General features: G+C 50.3%; 2 long non-coding RNA genes and 1 other non-coding gene across 3 annotated transcripts; all 3 read left to right on the forward strand.

Annotated features, from left to right (window-relative positions):
- The first annotated feature begins 1,024 nt into the window (after nucleotides 1-1,024).
- Nucleotides 1,025-1,586, forward strand: LOC144337021 (uncharacterized). Its single transcript, XR_013409614.1, has 3 exons — nucleotides 1,025-1,061; nucleotides 1,176-1,243; nucleotides 1,518-1,586. It is a non-coding gene; the product is annotated as an uncharacterized LOC144337021 (long non-coding RNA).
- Nucleotides 1,587-1,977: 391 nt separating this feature from the next.
- On the forward strand, nucleotides 1,978-4,256 carry LOC106994612 (uncharacterized). Its single transcript, XR_003724984.2, has 4 exons — nucleotides 1,978-2,114; nucleotides 2,241-2,342; nucleotides 2,439-2,507; nucleotides 4,121-4,256. It is a non-coding gene; the product is annotated as an uncharacterized LOC106994612 (long non-coding RNA).
- Nucleotides 2,563-2,672, forward strand: MIR7-3 (microRNA mir-7-3). Its single transcript, NR_032365.1, has one exon. It is a non-coding gene; the product is annotated as a microRNA mir-7-3 (primary transcript).
- Nucleotides 4,257-11,538: the final 7,282 nt, after the last annotated feature.

The following is an 11,538-nucleotide window of genomic DNA, read 5'->3' on the forward strand; positions in this document are numbered from 1 at the left end:
TCAAGTGATCCTCTCACCTCAGCCTCCCAAGTAGCTGGAACCACAGGTGCCATTCTCTCTCTCTCTCTCTCTCTCCTCCCCCTCTCTCTCAGAAACGGGGTCTCACTGTGTTGCCCAGGCTCATCTTGAACTCCTCAAGTGATCCTCCCACCTTTGCCTCCCGAAGTGCTCAATGGCATGAGCCATTGCACCTGGCCTGAAATACTATTTATCTTGATTATTGAGTTTTTTGGTGTTCCTTTAAATTTTGCACCTGAGGCCAGTGCCTCACTCAAGTCATTAGCGCCTGCCCTGATTATTTCCAACATGCAATCCACACCATATCATTAATTCCTCATCAAACGCTCTACTATTACCACTTTACAGTTGCAAAAAGTGAGGCACAACTGTGCCCAATGTCCCAAAGGAACGAGAAGAAAAATCTGAATTTGAACCCCAGCTTCTTCGTTTTTTGGTTCAGAGCCTGCCCAGTATAGCACTACAATAAGCTGAATTTTATAAGTTGGGTTTTGAGTCAAGGAATCAAAATCTTCAGGCTTAAGTCCCATCTCTGCCCCAGAGTCTTCTGAGTCCTCCATTTTCACAGACGTCAGTTGCCCTAGGTGGAACTGGACTTTAATATTCTCAACATCCCTTATTTTTCCCAAAACAGTTTACCAGCTTTTTCTTTCCTGAACCAGGAGTAATCGCAAAAATTGGGAATGCAAAGAAACAGGTACCAGCCCGGACACCTGAACCAACTTGGAGCTCAGGAACCCAGGAGGGGATTGGAGAGAGTGCGGAGACTCCGTGGTCCACAATGAATGCTCCTTCCCCATCCAAAAAAAAAAAAAATCCCCTAGCCCAGTTTTTGGGCAGATGCCAGACTTTTATTCTGAAGCGTGGGCCACAACCTATGAGGTAATCTTTGGAGCTTCATTCTGAGGCGGAATCCCATTGGCCAGTTGGGGAAGCCCCTCCCAGGATTCCTGGCGCTCCGCCTTCCCCGAAGCCTATAAAAGCACAGATCCCCGCCTCGGCAGCCACGAGACACCTGCATCTGCCAACAAGACTGGAAGCAGGTGAGGCACACAGAGGGGGAGGCCCGCAGCTGCGTGGGAGGAGGGGTGGTCTGAGGGACATGGGATGCCGGGAATTAGGTTGGTTTGCAGGTCGGCGCATGGACATTTTCCCAGGAACGGACAGAGACGGCGAAGTTTGACGGTCTGGAAAGCAGAGATCAGCGGGGCTGACTGCTTGGGAGGTAAGTTCTGGGGACGTGGTACAGGGTGAGGAGCAGGTATCAGTGCTAGTTGCGACCCCTCCGTGTCTCCCCCTCCCAATGCCATTCTGAAGCTCCCCAGAAAGAAGCTAGGAGGGGAAATAAATTGAGTGGGGGTGGGGTTTCCCAAGAATCGGGGGAACCGAGAACGAAGAGGGGTGGGGGAACCGGGAAAGAGAGAGAGGAAAATCAAGTTTTCTTCAGCACGAGGGACAGCTCTCCCCCGACCGAAGGAGGAGAATGCTATTTATTTCAGCACCAAGTATCCGGACAGCGCCTCTCGGGGGTTCCAAGGAGAGAACCGCGATCTGTTTCAGCACCGGGGCTCAGGACAGTTCCCAGAGGGCTCCGTTTCGGCGCCAGAACCCTGGACAGCTCCCCCAGGTAACGCGAGAGCCCTTTGACCCTGATTTTGCAGGAGGAGGACGAGAGAGGGTGGTGTGAGGTGCCTGGCATTTCTGGAGACCTGCCCCTCATGTAATGGATCTTTAAACAAAGTACTTTCCAGATAAGCACACACAGAAGTCTGCAATTTTCTTTTTTTTTTTTATTCGAGACGGAGTCTTGCTCTGTTGCCCAGGCTGGGGTGCAGTGGCACGATCTCGGCTCACTGCAACCTCTGCCTCCCGGGTTCAAGGGATTCTGCTGCCTCAGACTCCCGAGTATCTGGGATTACAGGTACCGCCACCACTCCTGGCTAATTTTTGTATTCTTAGTAGAGACGGGGTTTCACCATGTTGGCCAGGCTGGTCTCAAACTCTTGACCTCGTGATCCGCCCACCTCAGCCTCCCAAAGTGCTGGGATTATAGGTGTGAGTCACCGCACCTGACCCAAGTCCGGAACTTTCAACAGGTAAGATGCCTCACTGGGGTAACAGGTGCCTGCTAAGATGACATTATGGTGTCCCTTCCAGACTTCAGTGAGGAACCTTGTGCCAAGCATTGTACATACAGCATATCATGCCATCTTCAACCCTAGGACATGGGTGTTACTGTGCCCAGGTGACATTTGGGGAACCCAAGGCCCCGAAAAAGGCAGAAAAATAACCCACGCAGGGACTCTCAGCCCACAAGTGAAGCTGTAAGTCAACCCCATCCGTCCAACTCTAAATCCCATGTCTCTGACGTGCCTGGGTGGGAGTTGGGCCCTTGGAGATCAGACCCTGCCTCTCTCCAGGAGAACCGGGAATGGAAAACAGGGAGGCAGCACAGAGGCAGGAAGCCCAGGTGTCACAGCTTGGCTCAGGTGAGAAGGAGGAGCTGGGCAGCGATCTCAGACATGGGGCAGGGGGTGGTGAAGAAGATTAGAGTGGCTATGGTCTAGTGCTGTGTGGAAGACTAGTGATTTTGTTGTTCTGATGTGCTACGACAACAAATCACAGCCGGCCTCATAGCGCAGACTCCCTTCGACCTTCGCCTTAAATGGGCTGGCCCGTGGGGGAGAACCGGGGAGGTCGGGGAGGAATTGTTTCCACTTGGAGTGGGGGCTGGCTCACTCCAGGGGATACAGGCACAGGCAAGGGAGGGAAGCAAACAAGGACATACATCCTGTGCTCATACAGCCACGGACCATGTATGGGGTTGGTCACATCACTCGGACGCCCCCACAAGCCTGGAGATAGAAAATACCTGACTCTAAACCCAAGACCTCTAACCACCTCATGGCGCTTTCCCGGGGAACTCAATGAGGGAATGGCGTTTAAAGCCCTCCATAGACCAGGGTTCTCAGGGTACTTTTCTATTAAAAAAAAAAATTTTTTTTGGCTGGTTGTGGTGGCTCATGCCTGTAATCCCAGCACTTTGGGAGGCTGAGGCAGGTGAACCACTTGAGGCCAGGAATTCAAGACCAGCCTGGACAACATGGTGAAACTCCATTTCTCCTAAAAATATAAAAATTGGGCGTTGTGGATCACGCCTGTAGTCCCAGCTACTCTGGAGGCTGAGGCATAAGAATCCCTTGAACCCAGGAGGCAGAGGCTGCATGACCAAGTTTGCACCACTACACTCCAGCCTGGACAACAGAGAGAGATTCTGTCTCAAAAAACATTTTTTTTTTTTTTTGGAAAGACATGGTCTCCTGCCTCAGCCTCTCAAAGTGCCAGGATTACAGGTGTGAGCCACCGAACCCAGCCTAAGGGTACTTTTCAATAAAAGTTCCAGAAGTGGGCTGGGTGTGGGAGCTCACACCTGTAATCCTAACATTCTGGGAGGATGAGATGGGAGGATTGCTTGAGCACAGGAGTTTGAGACCAGCCTGGGCAATATAGTGAGACCCCGTCTCTACACAAAATGTTTTTTTGTTTTGTTTTGTTTTGTTTTTGTTTTGTTTTTAATTGGCTGGGTGAGGTGACACATGCCTGTAGTCCCAGCTACTTGGGAGGTGCGAGGAACACTTGAGCCTGGGAGGTCAAGGCTGCAGTGAGCCGTGACTGCACCGCTGCACTCCAGACTGGGCAACAGAACAACACCCTGTATCAAAAAAAAAAAAAAAAAAAAAAAAGTTTCAGAAAAGATTATTTTCCTGTCTGCTACCCATCAGTGTCATGGGCCGATCATAGGACAAGTGTGAACTTGTGCCCGGTGGTGACTTAGGACATCATAAAGGCTCACCTCTTTTACCAGGTGTGATGGCTCACACTTGTAATCCCAGCACTTTGGGAGGCCAAGGTGGGAGAATAGCTTGAGCTCAGGAGTTCGAGACCAGCCTGGGCAACATAGCAAGACCTCATCTCAATAAAAAAATAAATAATAAATAAAAAAGACTCACCCCCAATTCTCTGCAACACCCTAATCGAGTGACAAACTCCACATGGTACCTGTTCTCCAGCCTCAGGGCTTTTGCCTTTGCTGTTCCTGCAGCTTGGACTCCCCCCACCTCCACCCAGAGCTCCCCACAACTGACCCTGCCTTCTTCTGCAAGCTCCATTTCATCAAAGGAAATGATCCTTATTACCTCACCATTGCCCACGTGAAGTCTGTATTGACATTCTCATAGACCTAGGATATTGTGTCTACAGCACATAGTCCAGTTATTTTCATGTTATCTACTGACAGGTCTATTTGTCTCCCTGTTACACTGTGAGCTCCGTGAGGACAGAAACAATGTTTGTATTTTCACTGCTGTATCCCCAGTGCCTGGTCCAGGGCCCGGCACACAGCAGGCGTACAATAAGCATGTGTTGAATCAATAAAGGCATCAAAGAATAAACCAATACATCAATCAATAAATGAATGAATGGCCTCAGCAAACACAGGAAGATCCTTCTTCTAGGTCTCCCCCAGAGAGATACCGGAGAGCGATGGTTGCTGCAGGTGTTTATTGGGGAAGCATAATTGAATTTGTGGACACTTAAGGGCCGGCCAGCCAACTCATAGCCCCAAGAGAGAGAGCCAGGCTCATTTAATTAGCAATTACAAGGCATTGATTCCTTATTCGCTCTGGCAACCCTTGTCTCCCTCCTCAGCCCCAGACAAATGAAATCTTTCTCTCTCTCCCAGGAGGATTGCCTCAGTGGGTCTATTAACAAGCAGAGAAAATGAGATTAGAAGACACCTAAATGCCAGAGGCACTTTATGAATGGGCTGAGCAGAGGGAGGTTCAATGTCTGGGTTAGGTCTAATTGTGGGAGTTTTCCTGGACTATTTAGAATTGCCCCCTGGGAATGCAAGGTCTTTCAGAAAGGAAAAGGCACACAGATATTGCCTTTTGGGGTCCTCAGTGGAGGAGGGCATTCTACTATGGGTGTCTCCCAATCACCACAAATTAATCATTTCAAACTGAACACTCAATCTTCTCAGCCCCCAGCTTCCTCCCGCAATGTGCCCATGAATATGACAGTCCTCCTACATGCCCAAGACCCTCCTCTCCTCATCCACTCCCCGTGGTCCCCAAGATGAGTCACTGTGCTCAAGTCCATCCTCTCTCCTCCAGCCCTCCGCCTCCATGACCTCCACCTCACTGCACGTCCCAATCTCCTCACTGTCTCCCCTCCCAGCATACGCACACATGCAGCCTGTTCATTCTCTACACGCAGCGAGAGGACTTTCCAGAACACACATCTGACCAAGTTCCACTCCTGCCTGTCACACTTCCAAGAGCCCTACTGACTGCAGAATAACATTCAAATATCTGGTCGGGAGTGGTGACCACTTTGGGAGGCCAAGGCGGGTGGATCACTTGCACAGGACCACAGACGTGTGCCACCACACCCAGCTAATTTTTATATTTTTTATTTTTTATTTTATATTTTTAGTAAAGATGGAGTTTCACCATGTTGGCCAGGCTGGTCTTGAACTCCTGACCTCAAGTGATCCACCCGCCTCAGCCTCCCAAAGTGCTGGGATTACAGGCATGAGTCACCGCACCGGCCTAATTTTTTTTCAGAGCCTCGCTCTGTTGCCGAGGCTGGAGTGCAGTGGCACCATCTCGGTTCACTGCAACCTCTGCCTCCTGGTTTCAAGCGATTCTCTTGGCTCAGCCTCTCGAGCAGCTGGGATTATAGGCATGCACCACCACACCCAGCTAATTTTTGTATTTTTAGTAGAGGTGGGGGTCCTGCCGTTTTGGCACAGTTGGTCTTGAACTCCTAACCTCAAGTGATCCGCCCACCTCGGCTTCCCAAAGTGCTGGGATTACAGGCACGAGCCACGGTGCCTGGCCCTTATCCTTCTCCCTCCCTCCCTCCCTCCCTCCCTCCCTCCCTTCCTTCCTTCCTTCCTTCCTTCCTTCCTTCCTTCCTTCCTTCCTTCCTTCCTTCCTTCCTTCCTTTCTTCCTTCCCTCCCTCCCTCCCTCCTTCCCTCTTTCTCTCTCTCTCTCTCTCTCTCTCTCTCTCTCTCTTTCTGACAGAGTTTTGCTCTTGGTTGCCCAGGCTGGAGTGCAATGGCATGATCTCAGCTCACCACAACCTCCACCTCCCGGGTTCAAGCGATTCTCCTGCCTCAGCCTCCCGAGTAGCTGGGATTAAAGGTATGCACAACCACGCCCGGTTAATTTTGTATTTTTAGTAGAGACAGGGTTTCTCTATGTTGGTCAGGCTGCTCGTGAACTCCAGACCTCAGGTGATCTGCTCACCTCGGCCTCCCAAAGTGCTGGGATTATAGACGTGAGCCACCGCACGCGGTCGGCCCTTATTGATTCTTATTAAAGCCACACTCACCTTTTATTTCCCCCCAAAGACCCCTGGGAGCCCTCAGTTTTTCCTGGCAGTTTCATCTTCGTACCCTCCTCCTCCTCACACACATGCCTAGCTCAGTGCTGGCATCCAGTATTCACTTTGGGTATAAATGCTTGTGCCTGAACCCATCACCTTCATCAGACACAGAATCCTGGAGGCCACACACCCCTGTAAAGATGAGCCATCAGCCGGGCGCGGTGGCTCAAGCCTGTAATCCCAGCACTTTGGGAGGCTGAGACGGGCGGATCATGAGGTCAGGAGATCGAGACCATCCTGGCTAACACGGTGAAACCACGTCTCTACTAAAAAAATACAAAAGAACTAGCCAGGCGAGGTGGCGGGCGCCTGTAGTCCCAGCTACTCGGGAGGCTGAGGCAGGAGAATGGCGTGAACCCGGGAGGCGGAGCTTGCAGTGAGCTGAGATCTGGCCACTGCACTCCAGCCTGGGCGACAGAGCGAGACTCAGTCTCAAAAAAAAAAAAAAAAAAAAAGATGATCCATCACCCACGGAGGCCCCACCAACTTACCACCTTCTCCCAGCCACCCCCAAGGACCCAGCTTGCAGCTGCCTACCCAATGGCTTTAGAAACTAAAAAAGGTGAATGAGTTTCCATCCCTGACCTCCTGGGCTTTGCTGTTATGGCTGGTTAACTTGACGGAAGAACACATTATACTTCATTTCGTGCTGTTGTCTTGTTGGAAAAAAAAGTGGCAGCTGGGTGCAGTGGTGCACATTGTAGTCACAGCCATTTAGGAGGAGAATTGCTTGAGCACAGGAGTCAGAGGCTACACTGAGCTATGATCGCCCCCCTACACTCCAACCTGAGCAACAGAACAAGACTCTCTTAAAAAATATGTGAGAGGCCGCGTGCAGTGGCTCACGTCTGTAATCCCAGCACTTTGGGAGGCCGAGGCAGGCGGATCACGAGGTCAAGAGATCAAGACTATCCTGGCTAACACGATGAAATCCCGTCTCTACTAAAAATACAAAAATTAGCCGGGCATGGTAGTGGGCACCTGTAGTCCCAGCTACTCGGGAGGCTGAGGCAGGAGAATGGCATGAACCCAGGAGGCGGAGCTTGCAGTGAGCCGAGATCGCACCACGGCACTCCAGCCTGGGCGATAGAGCGAGACTCCGTCTCAGAAAAAAAAAAAAAAAGTGAGAGAGATCCCCTTCTACCCCGGCCATAGAGCAATTAAATTATGATTGTAATCACCCAGAGTTAAGTGTCAGAATCCACAGGTTAGCCAGGTGCAATGTCTCATGTCCTGTCATCCCAGTTGCCCAGGAGGCTGAGGTGGGAAGATGGCTTGAGGCCAGGAGTTTCAGGCCAGTTTGAGTCTTACTATGTTGCTCACAACCCTCTCTTAAAAAAGAAAGGGGAGGCTGGGCATGGTGGCTCATGCCTGTAATTCCAGCACTTTGGGAGGCCAAGGCAGGTGGATCACCTGAGGTCAGGAGTTTGAGACCAGCCTGGCCAACATAGTGAAACCTGGATCTATTAAAAATACAAAAATTAAGGCCGGGTGCGGTGGCTCATGCCTGTAATCCCAGCACTTTGGGAGGCTGATGAAACCTTGTCTCTATTAAAAATATAAAAAATTAGCCGGGCATGGTGGGAGGTGCCTGTGGTCCCAGCTGCTGCGGAGACTGAGGCAGAAGAATGGCATAAACCCAGGAGACGGAGCTTGCAGTGAGCTGAGACGGCGCCACTGCACTCCAGCCTGGGCGACAGAGCGAGACTCCATCTCAAAAAAAAAAAAAAAAAAAAATATTAGCCAAGGGTGGTGGCACATACCTGTAATCCCAGCTACTTGAGAGGCTGCGGTGGGAGGATTGCTTGAACCAGGAAGGCAGAGGTTACAGTGAGCCAAGATTGTGCCCCTGCGCCCTGGCCTGAGCAACAGCGAGACTCTGCTTCAAAAAAAAAAAAGAAAAAAAGAAAAAAAAAAGCAGTTACTCCTCATTCTTCTTCCCACACTCCAGCCCCTGGCAACTATTTACCTGATTTCTGTCTCTCTGGATTGGCCTGTTCTGGACATGTCATAGAAATGGGATCACACACTGTGTAGCCTTTTGTGTCTGGCTTCTCTCACCTGAGCCTGACGTCCTCAAGGTTCTTGCTGTAGCCTGTGTTAGAGCCTCATTGCTTTTCATGGCTGAGTCATATTTCCGTTGCATGGATATACCACATTTTCCTTATTCAGACACTGTTCCTGGCTTTAGACACATGATCTCCTGCGAGGTTGGTAGTCTTATTGCACCCTGTTTTGCAGGAGAGGAAACTGAGGCCCAGAGAGGTCAAGCAAGCTGCTTGAGGTTACACAGCTGCTGGTGGTGTAGCCAGGATTCCAATCCAGGCAGTTTCATCTAGGGTCTGCAAGTTGAACCCCTACCTTCTACCCCTCTAACAGTTCAGTATTCAGAAACAATGTAGCAATTATTATCATTTTTTTAAAGATGGAGTCTCACTCTGTTGCCCAGGCTGGAGTGCAATGGTGTAATCTCGGCCCACTGGAACTTCTGCCAACTGGGTTCAAGCGATTATCCTGCCTCAGCCTCCCGAGTAGCTGGGATTACAGGCACCCATCATCAGGCTCAGCTAATTTTTGTATTTTTAATAGAGACGAGGTTTCACCATGTTGACCAGGCTGTTCTTGAACTGCTGACCTCGAGTGATCTGTCTGCCTTGGCCTCCCAAAGTTCTGGGATTATGGGCGTGAACCACCATGCCCAGCCCAATCCAGGCAGTTTGATGCACAGTCTGCAAGTTGAACCCCTACCTTCCACCCCTCTAACAGTTTGGTATTCAGAGACAATGTGGCAATTATAATGTATCTCTCTGTCATTTTCCCAGGAAAGGATGCCAAGAGGCAGACAGGAGCTTGTGGCGGTCACCCAGCGAATCGTCCCTAGCTAGGGCTGGAACTGAAGACTCAGGCTTGGGGATGAGTCAGTTCAGAAACCTTGAGGGTCTTCTCTGACGCCTGCCTGGCTCCCTTGCGTATGTTTTGGAGAAGTTTTTTGTAGGGAGGCAAGTGAGGGAAGAGGGCAGAACTAAAACGCTGCAATATTCAAGGGCTCAAATGGTGGTTGCCTCCCACCAGGGAGGGCAGGGGGCTGCCAGAGAGAACCTTGATTATTTCCTGCACCTTAATGGGTCCTTCCTAAGAGAGTGGCTTTGGTTTCCATGACAACAAGCCGGCAGCATCAGAGCAAGATGGTGGAGTCTCCTCCCCCGACCCACATCTGGTTCTGGAATTTCTATCCCTGTCATTCCAAATCGCAGGAATCCAGCTGTGGCTCAGCCCAAGACCAGAGTGGGCAGCCGGGCAGTGGACAGCGTTCCTTCTCTGTGGCCTGGCAGGCAGGAGGACCTCTGGCCCTGCCCCACGCGGGTAAGGAAGAGATGAATGGACAGACATAGCGTATGCCAGGCCTGGCACAGTGGCTTACGCCTGTAATCCCAGCACTTTGGAAGGCTGAGGCAGGCGGATCACTTGAGGCCAAGAGTTTGAGACCAGCCTGGCCAACATGGTGAAACACCATCTCTACTAAAAATACAAAAACGGCCGGGCGCGGTGGCTCAAGCCTGTAATCCCAGCACTTTGGGAGGCTGAGACGGGCGGATCATGAGGTCAGGAGATCGAGACCATCCTGGCTAATATGGTGAAACCCCGTCTCTACTAAAAATACAAAAAACTAGCCGGGCGAGGTGGTGGGCGCCTGTAGTCCCAGCTACTCGGGAGGCTGAGGCAGGAGAATGGCGTGAACCCGAGAGGAGGAGCTTGCAGTGAGCTGAGATCCAGCCACTGCACTCCAGTTTGGGCGACAGAGCAAGACTCCGTCTCAAAAAAAAAAAAAAAAAAAAAATCCCGGTCCATATGTCCATATTCAAATACTAGCCTCGTCCATGAAGTATCTTCCAGCTTCCTCCTTTCCTCTCCAGCCAGATACAATTCATTCATTCTCCGGCTCCCGCATCCCCAGCCACACAGTCTAACTTGAGTTATTCTCCTCCCATCAGACTCTGGGCTCTTGAGAACATCTGCTTGTTTACTGCTATATAACCAGGATCCAGCACACAGCCCAGCACATAGCAGGTGCTAAGAATATAAATAAATGTGGCTGAATGTATAAATGAATGAAGAAATGAAACAAAGATACATACTAATGCCTTCAGGCTGTGCTACATTATATAAATCTATCTAGTCCCTTCAGGGAGTGGGAGACACACTGAGACTGTTTCTTAGAAACTAAACCATGTCATATTTTCCCAATGAACAGACAGTTCCCCGGAGAGGAAACAGACATTGTAAACAAACTCTTGGGGAACTGTGTGATTTGGTTAGTAATTATAGACAGGCAAATTAAAGCTACCAGCTAGCACGTGGCACGATTCCAGTTACTATTACTGCACCACAGATGACCTCAAAATGTTCAGGCTTAAAACAATCATCATGGCTGGGTGGAGTGGCTCACGCCTGTAATCCTAGCACTTTGGGAGGCCGAGGTGGGCGGATTGCTTGAGCTCAGGAGTTCGAGACCAGCCTGGGCAACATAGTGAAACACTGTCTCTACACAAAAATACAAAAATTAGCTGGGCATGGTGGCACAGGCCTGTAGTCCCAGGTACTTGGAAAGCTGAGGTGGGAGAATCGCTTGAACCCAGGAGGCAGAGGTTGCACTGAGCTGAGATTGCACCACTGCACTCCAGCCTGGGCAACAGAGACAGATCCTGTCTTTTTTATTGAAATAATTTTCTTATATGTTATGGATTCTGTAGGTCAGGAATTTGGGGCAGGGCTCCACTGGGAAAGTAGCCATTTGCCGAAGCCAAGGAGAGAGGCCTCAAGATAAATCAATCTTGCCCATATCTTTTTTTTTAATTATTACTATACTTTAAGTTCTAGGGTACATGTGCACAACGTGCAGGTTTGTTACATATGTATACATGTGCCATGTTGGTATGCTGCACCCATCAACTCATCAGCACCCATCAACTCGTCATTTACATCAGTTATAACTCCCAACACCATCCCTCTCCCCTCCCCCCTCTTTCTTTTTTTTAAGTCAGAGTCTTGCTCTGTCACCCGGGCTG

The sequence above is a fragment of the Macaca mulatta genome, chromosome 19 (genome assembly GCF_049350105.2).
Source record: "Macaca mulatta isolate MMU2019108-1 chromosome 19, T2T-MMU8v2.0, whole genome shotgun sequence".
Taxonomy (NCBI): Eukaryota; Metazoa; Chordata; class Mammalia; order Primates; family Cercopithecidae; genus Macaca; species Macaca mulatta.